General features: G+C 42.9%; 1 protein-coding gene and 1 pseudogene across 1 annotated transcript in view; one reads left to right on the forward strand and one right to left on the reverse strand.

Annotated features, from left to right (window-relative positions):
- LOC139579779 (scavenger receptor cysteine-rich domain-containing protein DMBT1-like) overlaps positions 1–23,452 on the reverse strand; it is a 260,129-nt gene that overhangs the window by 20,140 nt on the left and 216,537 nt on the right. The gene's annotated exons all lie outside the window — the stretch shown is intronic.
- Positions 108–3,804, forward strand: LOC139577735 (mitochondrial import receptor subunit TOM5 homolog; annotated as a pseudogene).

Genomic DNA, 23,452 nt, shown 5'->3' on the forward strand with positions numbered 1-23,452 from the left:
GAAGAGGACTCGAACCTGCTCTCAGAATCTCTCTCAGACTGAGGAGCGGGCAGACCAACTACTAGTTGTTCTTTCAAAGAAAATAATACAAAAATGGTAAGTCCGAAGACCTCTCGTATTACCAACCTTACTACAATGGCAGCAAATATTTTTATGAATTCAGTAACACATAATGAAAGGAAACTTTATTTACATCACCCCTTTTCCTGAGGTGAATGGTTTCACCCACTACTCTCCCGGAACTGAGGCTTTGCGATCTACTGTTTCACTTTGTTACACCTTTGGTGAGCAAAACAGCTAATAACTTAGCTAAATACTGACATTATCCTCATTCGAGATATCTGTCCGTCGTTTCAGCTCCAACTGAACTTAAAGGTGCATTTCAGACACACATCTTCGTGGCCATTCAGGATGTAGTGTACTCAGACTGTCTAGCTCTAGCTAATAACACAGCATAGTAGGCTATTGGTTGACAGACAGACGCTAATCAGATCACATCACCGCCAGATAATTAACTAAAGATGCTGAAAATGGAGGGACTCGGGCCGAAGATGGACCCGGAAGAGATGAAGAGGAAGATGTGGTGTCTTCGGTCAGGAACTTTCTCCTCCATGTCGCCCTGCTCCGAGTCAGTAAGTACTGGACCAGAAGCTAGTCGGGTTTCCCTATGATGTCAACTGTGTAGCCTGGCAGGTCCCAGATCTGTTTGTGTTTTTGCCCAGAGTCATGTATTCATATCTAAATACATGGCTCTGCTTTGGTTTATTCCATTGACATTGTCAAACTGAACATTACATAGAACATGTGAGTCATTTAGCAGACGCTCTTATCCAGAGAGACTTACAGTAGTGAGTGGATACATTTTCATACGTTGCATTGGCAGGACAATTCCATTAGTAGTTGGGAGGAGAGCAGAAACAGCCTAACACCTACACTGATACTGTGTAACCTGTCTGCAGTCAACCAGCCATCCAGACTGAAGTGAAGGCCTTATTACAGAATGAAAACACCTTCTCTTTCGTCGGCATGGCAACCTGTAAACATGTCAGTGGTGTCACAATGTTGCACAACAGCAGCAGAACATTGGATGGAGGGTCATTGTATCATTACACAGTGTCCCTGTCAATTCTACTGTATTGGTACATGTGGTATTACAATACATTAGATCTGTAGACGGCAGCATTGAAACAATTTCCAACACATAGTCAACTAGCAACCTACTCTGTTTCAGTGCTGTTTAAATATCCCACTTATTTTATTCTGCTGTTAGAGGCCATCATTAGAGACAGTCAGGAAAATAGTCTTTATAGCTAGTTTGTTTCTGTCAAACCATGGGAAGTGTGTCTATATAGGTAAGTACATATACAATTAGGATTTTACTTTAAGGTCAAATGTAATTTAACTGTGTAGTTGTTTTATTTATGGTTTAACCTTTATTTAACAAGGCAAGTCAGTTAAGAACAAATTCTAATTTTCAATGACGGCCTAGGAACAGTGGGTTAACTGCCTTGTTCAGGGGCAGCTCGGGGATTTGAATATAGGCCTACACTCTTAAATAAAAGGTGCTATCTAGAACCTAGAAGGATTCTTCCACTGTCCCCATAGGAGAACCCTTTGAAGAACCCTTTTAGTTCCAGGTAGAACCCTTTTGGGTTCCATTTAACAGAGGGTTCTTCATGGAACCAACATGAGTCAAATGTACTGTCTAGTTGTGAAGAGAATCGAAATATGTTGTTTACTGATCTCCTCTCCATTCTAGCACCATACGTTCTGTTGTTTATTGATCTCCTCTCCATTCTAGCACCATACGTTCTGTTGTTTACTGATCTCCTCTCCATTCTAGCACCATACGTTCTGTTGTTTACTGATCTCCTCTCCATTCTAGCACCATACGTTCTGTTGTTTATTGATCTCCTCTCCATTCTAGCACCATACGTTCTGTTGTTTACTGATCTCCTCTCCATTCTAGCACCATACGTTCTGTTGTTTACTGATCTCCTCTCCATTCTAGCACCATACGTTCTGTTGTTTACTGATCTCCTCTCCATTCTAGCACCATACGTTCTGTTGTTTACTGATCTCCTCTCCATTCTAGCACCATACGTTCTGTTGTTTACTGATCTCCTCTCCATTCTAGCACCATACGTTCTGTTGTTTACTGATCTCCTCTCCATTCTAGCACCATACGTTCTGTTGTTTACTGATCTCCTCTCCATTCTAGCACCATATGTTCTGTTGTTTACTGATCTCCTCTCCATTCTAGCACCATACGTTCTGTTGTTTATTGATCTCCTCTCCATTCTAGCACCATATATTCTGTTGTTTACTGATCTCCTCTCCATTCTAGCACCATACATTCTGTTGTTTACTGATCTCATCTCCATTCTAGCACCATACGTTCTGTTGTTTACTGATCTCATCTCCATTCTAGCACCATACGTTCTGTTGTTTACTGATCTCCTCTCCATTCTAGCACCATACGTTCTGTTGTATACTGATCTCCTCTCCATTCTAGCACCATATATTCTGTTGTTTACTGATCTCCTCTCCATTCTAGCACCATACGTTCTGTTGTTTACTGATCTCATCTCCATTCTAGCACCATACGTTCTGTTGTTTACTGATCTCCTCTCCATTCTAGCACCATACGTTCTGTTGTTTACTGATCTCCTCTCCATTCTAGCACCATACGTTCTGTTGTTTACTGATCTCCTCTCCATTCTAGCACCATACGTTCTGTTTATTTATCTCCTCTCCATTCTAGCACCATACGTTCTGTTGTTTACTGATCTCCTCTCCATTCTAGCACCATATATTCTGTTGTTTATTGATCTCCTCTCCATTCTAGCACCATACGTTCTGTTGTTTACTGATCTCCTCTCCATTCTAGCACCATACGTTCTGTTGTTTACTGATCTCCTCTCCATTCTAGCACCATACGTTCTGTTGTTTACTGATCTCCTCTCCATTCTAGCACCATACGTTCTGTTTATTTATCTCCTCTCCATTCTAGCACCATACGTTCTGTTGTTTACTGATCTCCTCTCCATTCTAGCACCATATGTTCTGTTGTTTATTGATCTCCTCTCCATTCTAGCACCATACGTTCTGTTGTTTACTGATCTCATCTCCATTCTAGCACCATACGTTCTGTTGTTTACTGATCTCCTCTCCATTCTAGCACCATACGTTCTGTTGTTTACTGATCTCCTCTCCATTCTAGCACCATACGTTCTGTTGTTTACTGATCTCCTCTCCATTCTAGCACCATACGTTCTGTTGTTTACTGATCTCCTCTCCATTCTAGCACCATACGTTCTGTTGTTTACTGATCTCCTCTCCATTCTAGCACCATACGTTCTGTTGTTTACTGATCTCCTCTCCATTCTAGCACCATACGTTCTGTTGTTTACTGATCTCCTCTCCATTCTAGCACCATACGTTCTGTTGTTTACTGATCTCCTCTCCATTCTAGCACCATACGTTCTGTTGTTTACTGATCTCCTCTCCATTCTAGCACTATACGTTCTGTTGTTTACTGATCTCCTCTCCATTCTAGCACCATACGTTCTGTTGTTTACTGATCTCCTCTCCATTCTAGCACCATACGTTCTGTTGTTTACTGATCTCCTCTCCATTCTAGCACCATACGTTCTGTTGTTTACTGATCTCCTCTCCATTCTAGCACCATACGTTCTGTTGTTTACTGATCTCCTCTCCATTCTAGCACCATACGTTCTGTTGTTTACTGATCCCCTCTCCATTCTAGCACCATACGTTCTTCAGAAGCTGGACAGCATATGAATAGAATCCATCTTCTCTCACCCTCAAGACCTACATCACACAAGATGCTTCAGAATAACAACAAGCTGATGAAGTTGCTACCCAACAGGAACAACCATGACAACAACAACAAGCTGGTGAAGTTGCTACCCAACAGGAACAACCATGACAACAACAACAAGCTGGTGAAGTTGCTACCCAACAGGAACAACCATGACAACAACAACAAGCTGGTGAAGTTGCTACCCAACAGGAACAACCATGACAACAACAACAAGCTGGTGAAGTTGCTACCCAACAGGAACAACCCTGACAACAACAACAACAACAACAACAAGCTGGTGAAGTTGCTACCCAACAGGAACAACCATGACAACAACAACAACAACAAGCTGGTGAAGTTGCTACCCAACAGGAACAACCATGACAACAACAACAACAACAACAACAAGCTGGTGAAGTTGCTACCCAACAGGAACAACCATGACGACAACAACAACAAGCTGGTGAAGTTGCTACCCAACAGGAACAACCATGACAACAACAACAAGCTGGTGAAGTTGTTACCCAACAGGAACAACCATGACAACAACAACAAGCTGGTGAAGTTGCTACCCAACAGGAACAACCATGACAACAACAACAACAAGCTGGTGAAGTTGCTACCCAACAGGAACAACCATGACAACCACAACAAGCTGGTGAAGTTGCTACCCAACAGGAACAACCATGACAACAACAACAACAACAAGCTGGTGAAGTTGCTACCCAACAGGAACAACCATGACAACAACAACAACAAGCTGGTGAAGTTGCTACCCAACAGGAACAACCATGACAACAACAACAAGCTGGTGAAGTTGCTACCCAACAGGAACAACCATGATGACAACAACAACAACAAGCGGGTGAAGTTGCTACCCAACAGGAACAACCATGACAACAACAACAACAACAACAACAAGCTGGTGAAGTTGCTACCCAACAGGAACAACCATGACAACAACAACAACAAGCTGGTGAAGTTGCTACCCAACAGGAACAACCATGACAACAACAACAAGCTGGTGAAGTTGCTACCCAACAGGAACAACCATGACAACAACAACAAGCTGGTGAAGTTGCTACCCAACAGGAACAACCATGACAACAACAACAACAAGCTGATGAAGTTGCTACCCAACAGGAACAACCATGACAACAACAACAAGCTGGTGAAGTTGCTACCCAACAGGAACAACCATGACAACAACACCAACAAGCTGGTGAAGTTGCTACCCAACAGGAACAACCATGACAACAACAACAAGCTGGTGAAGTTGCTACCCAACAGGAACAACCATGACAACAACAACAACAAGCTGGTGAAGTTGCTACCCAACAGGAACAACCATGACAACAACAACAAGCTGGTGAAGTTGCTACCCAACAGGAACAACCATGACAACAACAACAACAACAACAACAAGCTGGTGAAGTTGCTACCCAACAGGAACAACCATGACAACAACAACAACAAGCTGGTGAAGTTGCTACCCAACAGGAACAACCATGACAACAACAACAACAACAAGCTGGTGTAGTTGCTACCCAACAGGAACAACCATGACAACAACAACAACAACAAGCTGGTGTAGTTGCTACCCAACAGGAACAACCATGACAACAACAACAACAACAAGCTGGTGAAGTTGCTACCCAACAGGAACAACCATGACAACAACAACAACAAGCTGGTGAAGTTGCTACCCAACAGGAACAACCATGACAACAACAACAAGCTGGTGAAGTTGCTACCCAACAGGAACAACCATGACAACAACAACAACAAGCTGGTGAAGTTGCTACCCAACAGGAACAACCATGACAACAACAACAACAACAAGCTGGTGTAGTTGCTACCCAACAGGAACAACAATGACAACAACAACAACAAGCTGGTGAAGTTGCTACCCAACAGGAACAACCATGACAACAACAACAAGCTGGTGAAGTTGCTACCCAACAGGAACAACCATGACAACAACAACAAGCTGGTGAACTTGCTACCCAACAGGAACAACCATGACAACAACAACAACAACAAGCTGGTGAAGTTGCTACCCAACAGGAACAACCATGACAACAACAACAACAACAAGCTGGTGAAGTTGCTACCCAACAGGAACAACCATGACAACAACAACAACAACAAGCTGGTGAAGTTGCTACCCAACAGGAACAACCATGACAACAACAACAAGCTGATGAAGTTGCTACCCAACAGGAACAACCATGACAACAACAACAACAAGCTGGTGAAGTTGCTACCCAACAGGAACAACCCTGACAACAACAACAAGCTGGTGAAGTTGCTACCCAACAGGAACAACCATGACAACAACAACAAGCTGGTGAAGTTGCTACCCAACAGGAACAACCATGACAACAACAACAAGCTGGTGAAGTTGCTACCCAACAGGAACAACCATGACAACAACAACAACAAGCTGATGAAGTTGCTTCCCAACAGGAACAACCATGACAACAACAACAAGCTGGTGAAGTTGCTACCCAACAGGAACAACCATGACAACAACAACAACAAGCTGGTGAAGTTGCTACCCAACAGGAACAACCATGACGACAACAACAACAAGCTGGTGAAGTTGCTACCCAACAGGAACAACCATGACAACAACAACAACAACAACAAGCTGGTGAAGTTGCTACCCAACAGGAACAACCATGACAACAACAACAAGCTGGTGAAGTTGCTACCCAACAGGAACAACCATGACAACAACAACAACAACAAGCTGGTGAAGTTGCTACCCAACAGGAACGACCATGACAACAACAACAACAAGCTGGTGAAGTTGCTACCCAACAGGAAGAACCATGACAATAACAACAAGCTGATGAAGTTGCTACCCAACAGGAACAACCATGACAACAACAACAAGCTGATGAAGTTGCTACCCAACAGGAACAACCATGACAACAACAACAAGCTGATGAAGTTGCTACCCAACAGGAACAACCATGACAACAACAACAACAAGCTGGTGAAGTTGCTACCCAACAGGAACAACCATGACAACAACAACAACAAGCTGGTGAAGTTGCTACCCAACAGGAACAACCATGACAACAACAACAACAAGCAGGTGAAGTTGCTACCCAACAGGAACAACCCTGACAACAACAACAACAACAAGCTGGTGAAGTTGCTACCCAACAGGAACAACCATGACAACAACAACAACAACAACAACAAGCTGGTGAAGTTGCTACCCAACAGGAACAACCATGACAACAACAACAACAAGCTGGTGAAGTTGCTACCCAACAGGAACAACCATGACAACAACAACAACAAGCTGGTGAAGTTGCTACCCAACAGGAACAACCATGACAACAACAACAACAAGCTGGTGAAGTTGCTACCCAACAGGAACAAACATGACAACAACAACAAGCTGGTGAAGTTGCTACCCAACAGGAACAACCATGACAACAACAACAAGCTGGTGAAGTTGCTACCCAACAGGAACAACCATGACAACAACAACAACAACAACAAGTAGATGCTTCTAGAAAAGAAACATCAAGTTAATGTCACCACCATGGATGTTTAAGTTATATTTTCTACCAAGTGTTAATGTCACCACCATGGATGTTTAAGTTATATAGTCTACCAAGTGTTAATGTCACCACCATGGATGTTTAAGTTATATAGTCTACCAAGTGTTCATGTCACCACCATGGATGTTTAAGTTATATAGTCTACCAAGTGTTAATGTCACCACCATGGATGTTTAAGTTATATAGTCTACCAAGTGTTAATGTCACCACCATGGATGTTTAAGTTATATAGTCTACCAAGTGTTAATGTCACCACCATGGATGTTTAAGTTATATATTCTACCAAGTGTTAATGTCTCCACCATGGATGTTTAGGTTATATATTCTACCAAGTGTTAATGTCACCACCATGGATGTTTAAGTTATATAGTCTACCAAGTGTTAATGTCACCACCATGGATGTTTAAGTTATATATTCTACCAAGTGTTAATGTCACCACCATGGATGTAGAAGTTATATATTCTACCAAGTGTTAATGTCACCACCATGGATGTTTAAGTTATATTTTCTACCAAGTGTTAATGTCACCACCATGGATGTTTAAGTTATATAGTCTACCAAGTGTTAATGTCACCACCATGGATGTTTAGGTTATATATTCGACCAAGTGTTAATGTCACCACCATGGATGTTTAAGTTATATAGTCTACCAAGTGTTAATGTCACCACCATGGATGTAGAAGTTATATATTCTACCAAGTGTTAATGTCTCCACCATGGATGTTTAAGTTATATAGTCTACCAAGTGTTAATGTCACCACCATGGATGTTTAAGTTATATAGTCTACCAAGTGTTAATGTCTCCACCATGGATGTTTAAGTTATATATTCTACCAAGTGTTAATGTCACCACCATGGATGTTTAAGTTATATATTCTACCAAGTGTTAATGTCACCACCATGGATGTTTAAGTTATATATTCTACCAAGTGTTAATGTCACCACCATGGATGTTTAAGTTATATAGTCTACCAAGTGTTAATGTCTCCACCATGGATGTTTAAGTTATATAGTCTACCAAGTGTTAATGTCACCACCATGGATGTTTAAGTTATATAGTCTACCAAGTGTTAATGTCACCACCATGGATGTTTAAGTTATATATTCTACCAAGTGTTAATGTCTCCACCATGGATGTAGAAGTTATATATTCTACCAAGTGTTAATGTCTCCACCATGGATGTAGAAGTTATATATTCTACCAAGTGTTAATGTCACCACCATGGATGTTTAAGTTATATATTCTACCAAGTGTTAATGTCTCCACCATGGATGTAGAAGTTATATATTCTACCAAGTGTTAATGTCACCACCATGGATGTTTAAGTTATATATTCTACCAAGTGTTAATGTCACCACCATGGATGTTTAAGTTATATAGTCTACCAAGTGTTAATGTCACCACCATGGATGTTTAAGTTATATAGTCTACCAAGTGTTAATGTCACCACCATGGATGTTTAAGTTATATAGTCTACCAAGTGTTAATGTCACCACCATGGATGTAGAAGTTATATAGTCTACCAAGTGTTAATGTCACCACCATGGATGTAGAAGTTATATAGTCTACCAAGTGTTAATGTCACCACCATGGATGTTTAAGTTATATAGTCTACCAAGTGTTAATGTCACCACCATGGATGTAGAAGTTATATAGTCTACCAAGTGTTAATGTCACCACCATGGATGTTTAAGTTATATAGTCTACCAAGTGTTAATGTCACCACCATGGATGTTTAAGTTATATAGTCTACCAAGTGTTAATGTCACCACCATGGATGTTTAAGTTATATAGTCTACCAAGTGTTAATGTCACCACCATGGATGTTTAAGTTATATATTCTACCAAGTGTTAATGTCACCACCATGGATGTTTAAGTTATATATTCTACCAAGTGTTAATGTCACCACCATGGATGTTTAAGTTATATAGTCTACCAAGTGTTAATGTCACCACCATGGATGTTTAAGTTATATAGTCTACCAAGTGTTAATGTCACCACCATGGATGTTTAAGTTATATATTCTACCAAGTGTTAATGTCACCACCATGGATGTTTAAGTTATATATTCTACCAAGTGTTAATGTCACCACCATGGATGTTTAAGTTATATAGTCTACCAAGTGTTAATGTCACCACCATGGATGTTTAAGTTATATATTCTACCAAGTGTTAATGTCACCACCATGGATGTTTAAGTTATATAGTCTACCAAGTGTTAATGTCACCACCATGGATGTTTAAGTTATATATTCTACCAAGTGTTAATGTCACCACCATGGATGTTTAAGTTATATATTCTACCAAGTGTTAATGTCACCACCATGGATGTAGAAGTTATATAGTCTACCAAGTGTTAATGTCACCACCATGGATGTTTAAGTTATATAGTCTACCAAGTGTTAATGTCACCACCATGGATGTTTAAGTTATATATTCTACCAAGTGTTAATGTCACCACCATGGATGTTTAAGTTATATAGTCTACCAAGTGTTAATGTCACCACCATGGATGTTTAAGTTATATAGTCTACCAAGTGTTAATGTCACCACCATGGATGTTTAAGTTATATATTCTACCAAGTGTTAATGTCACCACCATGGATGTTTAAGTTATATATTCTACCAAGTGTTAATGTCACCACCATGGATGTAGAAGTTATATATTCTACCAAGTGTTAATGTCACCACCATGGATGTTTAAGTTATATAGTCTACCAAGTGTTAATGTCACCACCATGGATGTTTAAGTTATATAGTCTACCAAGTGTTAATGTCTCCACCATGGATGTTTAAGTTATATAGTCTACCAAGTGTTAATGTCACCACCATGGATGTAGAAGTTATATAGTCTACCAAGTGTTAATGTCTCCACCATGGATGTTTAAGTTATATAGTCTACCAAGTGTTAATGTCACCACCATGGATGTTTAAGTTATATAGTCTACCAAGTGTTAATGTCACTGTAGGGGGTGGGTCCCAGAGACCCTCCCCATTGTTAATTCAGGGACTTTAAGATTAATATCTTTTGCTGCAGGCCTTATAATAGATACTGTTGCTATGTGTCTAAACTCTGCCACTATACGTTGTACAAGCATCTATATTAGTCTTTGTGGTTAAGCCCTGGCTGTTGTGAGTGTGTGCTTGCAGGCTGGGTCTGAGTCAGACTGAAACTAGATAAAGAGAAGTAACCACTGTCTGGTTTTGACATGCTGATATTGTGTGACCGTGGACATTGATAATGAATTCACATAAGCTACTGTACTAGGTTGTCTTATAAGGTAACCTCAGCTTATTGATACATTGACGTAGGTGATCATACCACTAAGGAGTGATCACATGTACACTGCTCAAAAAATAAAGGGAACACTAAAATAACACATCCTAGATCTGAATGAATGAAATATTCTTATTAAATACTTTTTTCTTTACATAGTTGAATGTGCTGACAACAAAATCACACAAAAATTATCAATGGAAATCAAATTTATCAACCCATGGAGGTCTGGATTTGGAGTCACACTCAAAATTAAAGTGGAAAACCACACTATAGGCTGATCCAACTTTGATGTAATGTCCTTAAAACAAGTCAAAATGAGGCTCAGTAGTGTGTGTGGCCTCCACGTGCCTGTATGACCTCCCTACAACGCCTGGGCATGCTCCTGATGAGGTGGTGGATGGTCTCCTGAGAGATCTCCTCCCAGACCTGGACTAAAGCATCCGCCAACTCCTGGACAGTCTGTGGTGCAACGTGGCGTTGGTGGATGGAGCGAGACATGATGTCCCAGATGTGCTCAATTGGATTCAGGTCTGGGGAACGGGCGGGCCAGTCCATAGCATCAATGCCTTCCTCTTGCAGGAACTGCTGACACACTCCAGCCACATGAGGTCTAGCATTGTCTTGCATTAGAAGGAACCCAGGGCCAACCGCACCAGCATATGGTCTCACAAGGGGTCTGAGGATCTCATCTCGGTACCTAATGGCAGTCAGGCTACCTCTGGCGAGCACATGGAGGGCTGTGCGGCCCCCCAAAGAAATGCCACCCCACACCATGACTGACCCACCGCCAAACCGGTCATGCTGGAGGATGTTGCAGGCAGCAGAACGTTCTCCACGGCGTCTCCAGACTCTGTCACATCTGTCACGTGCTCAGTGTGAACCTGCTTTCATCTGTGAAGAGCACATGCCGCCAGTGGCGAATTTGCCAATCTTGGTGTTCTCTGGCAAATGCCAAACGTCCTGCACGGTGTTGGGCTGTAAGCACAACCCCCACCTGTGGACGTCGGGCCCTCATACCACCCTCATGGAGTCTGTTTCTGACCGTTTGAGCAGACACATGCACATTTGTGGCCTGCTGGAGGTCATTTTGCAGGGCTCTGGCAGTGCTCCTCCTGCTCCTCCTTGCACAAAGGCGGAGGTAGCGGTCCTGCTGCTGGGTTGTTGCCCTCCTACGGCCTCCTCCACGTCTTCTGATGTACTGGCCTGTCTCCTGGTAGCGCCTCTATGCTCTGGACACTACGCTGACAGACACAGCAAACCTTCTTGCCACAGCTCGCATTGATGTGCCATCCTGGATGAGCTGCACTACCTGAGCCACTTGTGTGGGTTGTAGACTCCGTCTCATGCTACCACTAGAGTGAAAGCACCGCCAGCATTCAAAAGTGACCAAAACATCAGCCAGGAAGCATAGGAACTGAGAAGTGGTCTGTGGTCACCACCTGCAGAACCACTCCTTTATTGGGGGTGTCTTGCTAATTGCCTATAATTTCCACCTGTTGTCTATTCCATTTGCACAACAGCATGTGACATTTATTGTCAATCAGTGTTGCTTCCTAAGTGGACAGTCTGATTTCACAGAAGTGTGATTGACTTGGAGTTACATTGTGTTGTTTAAGTGTTCCCTTTATTTTTTTGAGCAATGTATTACCTCAATAACCTCAACTAACCGGTGACCCACACATTGACTCTGTACCAATACCCCCTGTATATAGCCTCCACATTGACTCTGTACCAGTACCCCCTGTATATATCCCCCACATTGACTCTGTACCAGTACCCCCTGTATATAGCCTCCACATTGACTCTGTACTGGTACCCCTGTATATAGCCTCCACATTGACTCTGTACCAGTACCCCTGTATATATCCCCCACATTGACTCTGTACCGGTACCCCCTGTATATGGCCTCCACATTGACTCTGTACCAGTACCCCTGTATATATCCCCCACATTGACTCTGTACCGGTACCCCCTGTATATAGCCTCCACATTGACTCTGTACTGGTACCCCCTGTATATATCCCCCACATTGACTCTGTACCGGTACCCCTGTATATAGCCTCCACATTGACTCTGTACCAGTACCCCTGTATATAGCCTCCACATTGACTCTGTACCGGTACCCCCTGTATATATCCCCCACATTGACTCTGTACCGGTACCCCCTGTATATATCCTCCACATTGACTCTGTACCGGTGCCCCCTGTATATAGCCTCCACATTGACTCTGTACCGGTACCCCCTGTATATAGCCTCCACATTGACTCTGTACTGGTACCCCTGTATATAGCCTCCACATTGACTCTGTACCGTCTAATGTGTATTCATGACCCCCCCATGTCTAATGTGTATTCATGACCCCCCCCCCCATGTTTAATGTGTACTCATGACCCCCCCCCCATGTCTAATGTGTACTCATGACCCCCCCATGTCTAATGTGTATTCATGACCCCCCCCATGTCTAATGTGTACTCATGACCCCCCCATGTCTAATGTGTATTCATGACCCCCCCATGTCTAATGTGTACTCATGACCCCCCCATGTCTAATGTGTATTCATGACCCCCCCATGTCTAATGTGTATTCATGACCCCCCCATGTCTAATGTGTATTCATGACCCCCCCCATGTCTAATGTGTACTCATGACCCCCCCATGTCTAATGTGTATTCATGACCCCCCCATGTCTAATGTGTATTCATGACCCCCCCCATGTCTAATGTGTACTCATGACCCCCCCATGTCTAATGTGTATTCATGACCCCCCATGTCTAATGTGTACTCATGACCCCCCCATGTCTAATGTGTATTCATGACCCCCCCATGTCTAATGTGTATTCATGACCCCCCATGTCTAATGTGTACTCATGACCCCCCCATGTCTAATGTGTATTCATGACCCCCCCATGTCTAATGTGTACTCATGACCCCCCCATGTCTAATGTGTATTCATGACCCCCCCATGTCTTTTACTTGTCTTCTCACTTCTCCTCTCCCTATCTCCTCATACCTCTCCTCTTCTCCCTCTCTTCTCTTCTCCCTTCCCCTCTTCTCTCCATCTCCTCTTCTCCCCCTCTTGTCCCCTTCATCTTTCATTACTGACAACTCACCAGTGAAGTCATCATAACCAGTAACCTGTTCCTCTCTTGTCCCAGCCCAGCCTGACCCTGACATATTTAGCATCAGGCCTGTTGAGTTGACTTGGGTAACAGACCTCTAGCTTCTACACCACATCCCCCCTTCTCCTGCTCTAACATGAGACCTCATCAGTACTCATTTTGTGTGCTGGTACTGTTTATATTGAGGTGCTGGAACATTAAGCCAATATTCTATAAGAGGTGAACTCAAGCAGTAGAAAGTTAGAGGTGATATTACAGCACACACTACAGTTGAAGTCGGAAGTTTACATAGCCAAATACATTTAGCCAAATACATTTAAACTCAGTTTTTCACAATTCCTGACATATAACCACTGTATTTTAAGAATGTGAAATGTCAGAATAATTGGAGTGATTTTATTTCAGCTTTTATTTATTTCATCACATTCCCAGTGGGTCAGAAGTTTACATACATTAAATTAGTATTTGGTAGCATTGCCTTTAAATTGTTAAACTTGGGTCAAACGTTTCAGGTAGTCTTCCATAGCTTCCTACAGTAAGTTGGGTGAATTTTGGACCATTCCTCCTGACAGAGCTGGTGTAACTGAGTCAGGTTTGTAGGCCTCCTTGCTCACACATTTTTTCACTTCAAAATACAAATGTTCTATACGATTGAGGTCAGAGCTTTGTGATGACCACTCCAATACCTTGACTTTGTTGTCCTTAAGCCATTTTGCCACAACTTTGGAAGCATGCTTGGGGTCATTGTCCATTTGGAAGACCCGTTTGCGACCAAGCTTTAACTTCCTGACTGATGTCTTGAGATGTTGCTTCAATATATCCACATAATTGTCTTTCCTCATGATGCCATCTATTTTGTAAAGTGCACCAGTCCCTCCTGCAGCAAAGCACCCCCACAACATGATGCTGCCACCCCCGTGCTTCACGGTTGGGATGGTGTTCTTCGGATTGCAAGCCTCTCCCTTTTTCCTCCATACATCACGATGGTCATTATGGCCAAACAGTTCTATTTTTGTTTCATCAGACCAGAGGACATTTCTCCAAAAAGGCCGATCTTTGTCCCCATGTGCAGTTGAAAACTGTCTGGTTTTTAATGGTGGTTTTGTAGCAGTGGCTTCTTCCTTGCTGAGCGGCCATTCAGGTTATGTCGATATAGGACTCATTTTACTGTGGATATAGATACTTTTGTACCTGTTTCCTCCAGCATCTTCACAAGGTCATTTGCTGTTGTTCTGGGATTGATTTGCACTTTTCGCACCAAAGTACGTTCATCTCTAGGAGACAGAACGCGTCTCCTTCCTGAGCGGTATGACGGCTGCGTGGTCCCATGGTGTTTATACTTGCGTACTATTGTTTGTACAGATGAACGTCGTACCTTCAGGCATTTGGAAATTTCTCCCAAGGATGAACCAGACTTGTGGAGGTCTACAATTTATTTTCTGAGGTCTTGGCTGATTTCTTGTGATTTTCCCATGATGTCAAGCAAAGAAGCACTGCGTTTGAAGGTAGGCCTTGAAATACATCCACAGGTACACCTCCAATTGACTCAAATGATGTCAATTAGCCTATCAGAAGCTTCTAAAGCCATGACATCATTTTCTGGAATTTTCCAAGCTGTTTAAAGGCACAGTCAACTTAGTGTATGTAAAGTTCTGATCCACTGGAATTATGATACAGTGAATTATAAGTGAAATAATCTGTCTGTAAACAATTGTTGGAAAAATTACCTGTGTCATGCACAAAGTAGATGTCCTTACCGATTGCCAAAACTGTAGTTTGTTAACAAAAAATTTGTGGAGTGGTTGAAAAATGTGTTTTAATGACTTCAACCTAAGTGTATGTAAACTTCTGACATCAACTGTATGTGTAACTTTGCTGCTCTGTCAGCAGTTTCCTGTGGGGTTTTTCAGAACAGATCCGTTTGCTCTATTTAGCTGAGTTCAACCACTGATCTAAGAAAAGGTTTTCACACCATTGAAATAAGGAAGTAATGAGAGACAAGTCATACAGCCTCGCAGTATTTTCCATTCTTCAGTCCTCTACATGACAGTAGACTGTATATGTCAGTGGAGCCCCAGTTAGAGACAGATATGATACCTGCAATGATATTCATGATCTTATTCTGGAGCACAGGTAGGAGGCTGTTATACTGATAGACACTTGTAACAGTTACTGAGATATGTTTTGATATTGTAAGATATATTATAATTTGCTGGGCTGGTAAAATAACATGCAACTGGCTGAGGGAAGGAGGGGGTGGGGAGGGCAGAGGAGAGAGAGAGGAGGGGAGGAGACAGAGTATAGCTGAGGGAAGTAGGGGGTGGGGAGGGCAGAGGAGAGGAGAGAGAGAGGAGGGGAGGAGACAGAGTATAGCTGAGGGAAGGAGGCATGATGAGGGTGCTGCAGCGCCCCACAAAAAAAAAAAAAAATACAAATATGTAATTTATAATTTTTTGTAAACTTCCGGGAACATTTTTTCACCCTAGTAGTCCAGTACTGTATCAGCGGTTTGATATAGCCTTCTGTAGGGAGCCAAAAATACAAATTTTTGCTTATAGGGGCGGCAGGTAGCCTAGTGGTTAAAGCGTTGGGCCAGTAACTGAAAGGTTGCTAGATCGAATCCCTGAGCTGACGAGGTAAAAATCTGTTGTTCTGCCCATGAATAAGGTAGTTAACCCACTGTTCCTAGTCCGTCATTGTAAATATGAATTTGTTCTTAACTGACTTGCCTAGTTAAATAAAGCAATAGGACTCCATCATCATCCACTGTTTGCATCCTAATCCCTACCTGTAGTCTACCTACCTCTGGTATAATGCATTTCCACCTCTCACTCCATCAGTGTTACTCTGTCTGCATCCTAATCCCTACCTGTAGTCTACCTACCTCTGGTATAATGCATTTCCACCTCTCACTCCATCAGTGTTACTCTGTCTGCATCCTAATCCCTACCTGTAGTCTACCTACCTCTGGTATAATGCATTTCCACCTCTCACTCCATCAGTGTTGCTTGTCCATCTTCCTGAATTAAAAGATGAACAGATCAATATTGCTGCATAAGGTCATTAAATATTGCTAAGTTATTTATCTATAGTGTGGATGTAGGGCTGTTTTTAGTATATAATGAGCACCCAGATGCTGCGTAGGCAACACAATAATATCAGACAGACAAACTGGCCCTGCTGCCTCCGTGTTGACTACTATGTTGCAATATGAATATTCTCAGAGTTGTCTTGTTGATACTAAATGTTTCAGTTTCTCTGAGCCGCCTCGTTCATTTATACAATGTTTTAAATATTATCAGAGCCACCTTGTTGATGCAATGCTTCAGTATTCACAGAATGTTTCCTTTCCCTGGTGAATAATGCAGACAGGCAAATACAAAATGAGCTGGGTGCACACATCATAAGGAACATCTCTGAATGCAGAGCAACAATTTTGTTGGGAAGCACATGAGACAATGACACTGTCATAGTACACAATACGAACCGCTCCACAAGGGTGACTTCATATACATTATAGCAGGGGGTCGACAACGCTTTTCAATTTACAAATGATCCTCCCATTTCTAAAGATCTGCGTGCCTGTATAACGCCCCACCCAGCAGACTGTCGACCAATCACGTTCATGTTGTCATGCTGCGTCACGCGGTTGCTAAACCAATCGTCACGTAATATCTTCTCAAAGTCAGTGTACTTTATGTCGAGAAACTGCCTATTTTCATCAAAAGTACGTACTGTCATGATTCCAAAGCTATACGATACTACAGAGAGCAAGTTAATTATCTCACATCTCCGAAAATATCTGTAATGTTGTATTTCTTTTTGACAAAATTCATGAACACGTACAACCTGTACGTGTTCCTGAGAGTCTCACCTTTCCATAGTGGGGTCATGTTAGTGTGCCCTCGATCAATACAACCTGTACGTGTTCCTGAGAGACTCACCTTTCCATAGTGGGGTCATGTTAGTGTGTCCTAGATCAATACAACCTGTATGTGTTCCTGAGAGTCTCACCTTTCCATAGTGGGGTCATGTTAGTGTGTCCTAGATCAATACAACCTGTACGTGTTCCTGAGAGACTCACCTTTCCATAGTGGGGTCATGTTAGTGTGTCCTAGATCAATACAACCTGTACGTGTTCCTGAGAGACTCACCTTTCCATAGTGGGGTCATGTTAGTGTGTCCTAGATCAATACAACCTGTACGTGTTCCTGAGTCTCATCTTTCCATAGTGGGGTCATGTTAGTGTGTCCTAGATCAATACAACCTGTACGTGTTCCTGAGAGACTCACCTTTCCATAGTGGGGTCATGTTAGTGTGTCCTAGATCAATACAACCTGTACGTGTTCCTGAGAGTCTCATCTTTCCATAGTGGGGTCATGTTAGTGTGTCCTAGATCAATACAACCTGTACGTGTTCCTGAGTCTCACCTTTCCATAGTGGGGTCATGTTAGTGTGTCCTAGATCAATACAACCTGTACGTGTTCCTGAGTCTCACCTTTCCATAGTGGGGTCATGTTAGTGTGTCCTAGATCAATACAACCTGTACGTGTTCCTGAGTCTCACCTTTCCATAGTGGGGTCATGTTAGTGTGTCCTAGATCAATACAACCTGTACGTGTTCCTGAGTCTCACCTTTCCATAGTGGGGTCATGTTAGTGTGTCCTAGATCAATACAACCTGTACGTGTTCCTGAGAGTCTCATCTTTCCATAGTGGGGTCATGTTAGTGTGTCCTAGATCAATACAACCTGTACGTGTTCCTGAGAGTCTCATCTTTCCATAGTGGGGTCATGTTAGTGTGTCCTAGATCAATACAACCTGTATGTGTTCCTGAGAGACTCACCTTTCCATAGTGGGGTCATGTTAGTGTGTCCTAGATCAATACAACCTGTACGTGTTCCTGAGTCTCACCTTTCCATAGTGGGGTCATGTTAGTGTGTCCTAGATCAATACAACCTGTACGTGTTCCTGAGTCTCATCTTTCCATAGTGGGGTCATGTTAGTGTGTCCTAGATCAATACAACCTGTACGTGTTCCTGAGAGACTCACCTTTCCATAGTGGGGTCATGTTAGTGTGTCCTAGATCAATACAACCTGTACGTGTTCCTGAGAGTCTCATCTTTCCATAGTGGGGTCATGTTAGTGTGTCCTAGATCAATACAACCTGTACGTGTTCCTGAGAGACTCACCTTTCCATAGTGGGGTCATGTTAGTGTGTCCTAGATCAATACAACCTGTACGTGTTCCTGAGAGTCTCATCTTTCCATAGTGGGGTCATGTTAGTGTGTCCTAGATCAATACAACCTGTACGTGTTCCTGAGTCTCATCTTTCCATAGTGGGGTCATGTTAGTGTGTCCTAGATCAATACAACCTGTACGTGTTCCTGAGAGTCTCATCTTTCCATAGTGGGGTCATGTTAGTGTGTCCTAGATCAATACAACCTGTACGTGTTCCTGAGAGACTCACCTTTCCATAGTGGGGTCATGTTAGTGTGTCCTAGATCAATACAACCTGTACGTGTTCCTGAGTCTCATCTTTCCATAGTGGGGTCATGTTAGTGTGTCCTAGATCAATACAACCTGTACGTGTTCCTGAGAGTCTCATCTTTCCATAGTGGGGTCATGTTAGTGTGTCCTAGATCAATACAACCTGTACGTGTTCCTGAGAGTCTCATCTTTCCATAGTGGGGTCATGTTAGTGTGTCCTAGATCAATACAACCTGTACGTGTTCCTGAGAGACTCACCTTTCCATAGTGGGGTCATGTTAGTGTGTCCTAGATCAATACAACCTGTACGTATTCCTGAGAGTCTCATCTTTCCATAGTGGGGTCATGTTAGTGTGTCCTAGATCAATACAACCTGTACGTGTTCCTGAGTCTCATCTTTCCATAGTGGGGTCATGTTAGTGTGTCCTAGATCAATACAACCTGTACGTGTTCCTGAGAGTCTCATCTTTCCATAGTGGGGTCATGTTAGTGTGTCCTAGATCAATACAACCTGTACGTGTTCCTGAGAGACTCACCTTTCCATAGTGGGGTCATGTTAGTGTGTCCTAGATCAATACAACCTGTACGTTTTCCTGAGAGTCTCATCTTTCCATAGTGGGGTCATGTTAGTGTGTCCTAGATCAATACAACCTGTACGTGTTCCTGAGTCTCACCTTTCCATAGTGGGGTCATGTTAGTGTGTCCTAGATCAATACAACCTGTACGTGTTCCTGAGTCTCACCTTTCCATAGTGGGGTCATGTTAGTGTGTCCTAGATCAATACAACCTGTACGTGTTCCTGAGTCTCACCTTTCCATAGTGGGGTCATGTTAGTGTGTCCTAGATCAATACAACCTGTACGTGTTCCTGAGTCTCACCTTTCCATAGTGGGGTCATGTTAGTGTGTCCTAGATCAATACAACCTGTACGTGTTCCTGAGAGTCTCATCTTTCCATAGTGGGGTCATGTTAGTGTGTCCTAGATCAATACAACCTGTACGTGTTCCTGAGAGTCTCATCTTTCCATAGTGGGGTCATGTTAGTGTGTCCTAGATCAATACAACCTGTATGTGTTCCTGAGAGACTCACCTTTCCATAGTGGGGTCATGTTAGTGTGTCCTAGATCAATACAACCTGTACGTGTTCCTGAGTCTCACCTTTCCATAGTGGGGTCATGTTAGTGTGTCCTAGATCAATACAACCTGTACGTGTTCCTGAGTCTCATCTTTCCATAGTGGGGTCATGTTAGTGTGTCCTAGATCAATACAACCTGTACGTGTTCCTGAGAGACTCACCTTTCCATAGTGGGGTCATGTTAGTGTGTCCTAGATCAATACAACCTGTACGTGTTCCTGAGAGTCTCATCTTTCCATAGTGGGGTCATGTTAGTGTGTCCTAGATCAATACAACCTGTACGTGTTCCTGAGTCTCACCTTTCCATAGTGGGGTCATGTTAGTGTGTCCTAGATCAATACAACCTGTACGTGTTCCTGAGTCTCATCTTTCCATAGTGGGGTCATGTTAGTGTGTCCTAGATCAATACAACCTGTACGTGTTCCTGAGAGACTCACCTTTCCATAGTGGGGTCATGTTAGTGTGTCCTAGATCAATACAACCTGTACGTGTTCCTGAGAGTCTCATCTTTCCATAGTGGGGTCATGTTAGTGTGTCCTAGATCAATACAACCTGTACGTGTTCCTGAGAGACTCACCTTTCCATAGTGGGGTCATGTTAGTGTGTCCTAGATCAATACAACCTGTACGTGTTCCTGAGAGTCTCATCTTTCCATAGTGGGGTCATGTTAGTGTGTCCTAGATCAATACAACCTGTACGTGTTCCTGAGTCTCATCTTTCCATAGTGGGGTCATGTTAGTGTGTCCTAGATCAATACAACCTGTACGTGTTCCTGAGAGTCTCATCTTTCCATAGTGGGGTCATGTTAGTGTGTCCTAGATCAATACAACCTGTACGTGTTCCTGAGAGACTCACCTTTCCATAGTGGGGTCATGTTAGTGTGTCCTAGATCAATACAACCTGTACGTGTTCCTGAGTCTCATCTTTCCATAGTGGGGTCATGTTAGTGTGTCCTAGATCAATACAACCTGTACGTGTTCCTGAGAGTCTCATCTTTCCATAGTGGGGTCATGTTAGTGTGTCCTAGATCAATACAACCTGTACGTGTTCCTGAGAGTCTCATCTTTCCATAGTGGGGTCATGTTAGTGTGTCCTAGATCAATACAACCTGTACGTGTTCCTGAGAGACTCACCTTTCCATAGTGGGGTCATGTTAGTGTGTCCTAGATCAATACAACCTGTACGTGTTCCTGAGAGTCTCATCTTTCCATAGTGGGGTCATGTTAGTGTGTCCTAGATCAATACAACCTGTACGTGTTCCTGAGAGACTCACCTTTCCATAGTGGGGTCATGTTAGTGTGTCCTAGATCAATACAACCTGTACGTGTTCCTGAGAGTCTCATCTTTCCATAGTGGGGTCATGTTAGTGTGTCCTAGATCAATACAACCTGTACGTGTTCCTGAGAGACTCACCTTTCCATAGTGGGGTCATGTTAGTGTGTCCTAGATCAATACAACCTGTACGTGTTCCTGAGAGTCTCATCTTTCCATAGTGGGGTCATGTTAGTGTGTCCTAGATCAATACAACCTGTACGTGTTCCTGAGAGACTCACCTTTCCATAGTGGGGTCATGTTAGTGTGTCCTAGATCAAACCAACCTGTACGTGTTCCTGAGAGTCTCATCTTTCCATAGTGGGGTCATGTTAGTGTGTCCTAGATCAATACAACCTGTACGTGTTCCTGAGTCTCACCTTTCCATAGTGGGGTCATGTTAGTGTGTCCTAGATCAATACAACCTGTACGTGTTCCCGAGTCTCACCTTTCCATAGTGGGGTCATGTTAGTGTGTCCTAGATCAATACAACCTGTACGTGTTCCTGAGAGTCTCATCTTTCCATAGTGGGGTCATGTTAGTGTGTCCTAGATCAATACAACCTGTACGTGTTCCTGAGAGTCTCATCTTTCCATAGTGGGGTCATGTTAGTGTGTCCTAGATCAATACAACCTGTATGTGTTCTTGAGAGACTCACCTTTCCATAGTGGGGTCATGTTAGTGTGTCCTAGATCAATACAACCTGTACGTGTTCCTGAGTCTCACCTTTCCATAGTGGGGTCATGTTAGTGTGTCCTAGATCAATACAACCTGTACGTGTTCCTGAGTCTCATCTTTCCATAGTGGGGTCATGTTAGTGTGTCCTAGATCAATACAACCTGTACGTGTTCCTGAGAGACTCACCTTTCCATAGTGGGGTCATGTTAGTGTGTCCTAGATCAATACAACCTGTACGTGTTCCTGAGAGTCTCATCTTTCCATAGTGGGGTCATGTTAGTGTGTCCTAGATCAATACAACCTGTACGTGTTCCTGAGAGACTCACCTTTCCATAGTGGGGTCATGTTAGTGTGTCCTAGATCAATACAACCTGTACGTGTTCCTGAGAGTCTCATCTTTCCATAGTGGGGTCATGTTAGTGTGTCCTAGATCAATACAACCTGTACGTGTTCCTGAGTCTCATCTTTCCATAGTGGGGTCATGTTAGTGTGTCCTAGATCAATACAACCTGTACGTGTTCCTGAGAGTCTCATCTTTCCATAGTGGGGTCATGTTAGTGTGTCCTAGATCAATACAACCTGTACGTGTTCCTGAGAGTCTCATCTTTCCATAGTGGGGTCATGTTAGTGTGTCCTAGATCAATACAACCTGTACGTGTTCCTGAGAGTCTCATCTTTCCATAGTGGGGTCATGTTAGTGTGTCCTAGATCAATACAACCTGTACGTGTTCCTGAGAGACTCACCTTTCCATAGTGGGGTCATGTTAGTGTGTCCTAGATCAATACAACCTGTACGTGTTCCTGAGAGACTCACCTTTCCATAGTGGGGTCATGTTAGTGTGTCCTAGATCAATACAACCTGTATGTGTTCCTGAGAGACTCACCTTTCCATAGTGGGGTCATGTTAGTGTGTCCTAGATCAATACAACCTGTACGTGTTCCTGAGAGTCTCACCTTTCCATAGTGGGGTCATGTTAGTGTGTCCTAGATCAATACAACCTGTACGTGTTCCTGAGAGTCTCATCTTTCC

This window comes from Salvelinus alpinus, chromosome 6 (assembly GCF_045679555.1).
Source record: "Salvelinus alpinus chromosome 6, SLU_Salpinus.1, whole genome shotgun sequence".
NCBI classification, from domain to species: Eukaryota; Metazoa; Chordata; class Actinopteri; order Salmoniformes; family Salmonidae; genus Salvelinus; species Salvelinus alpinus.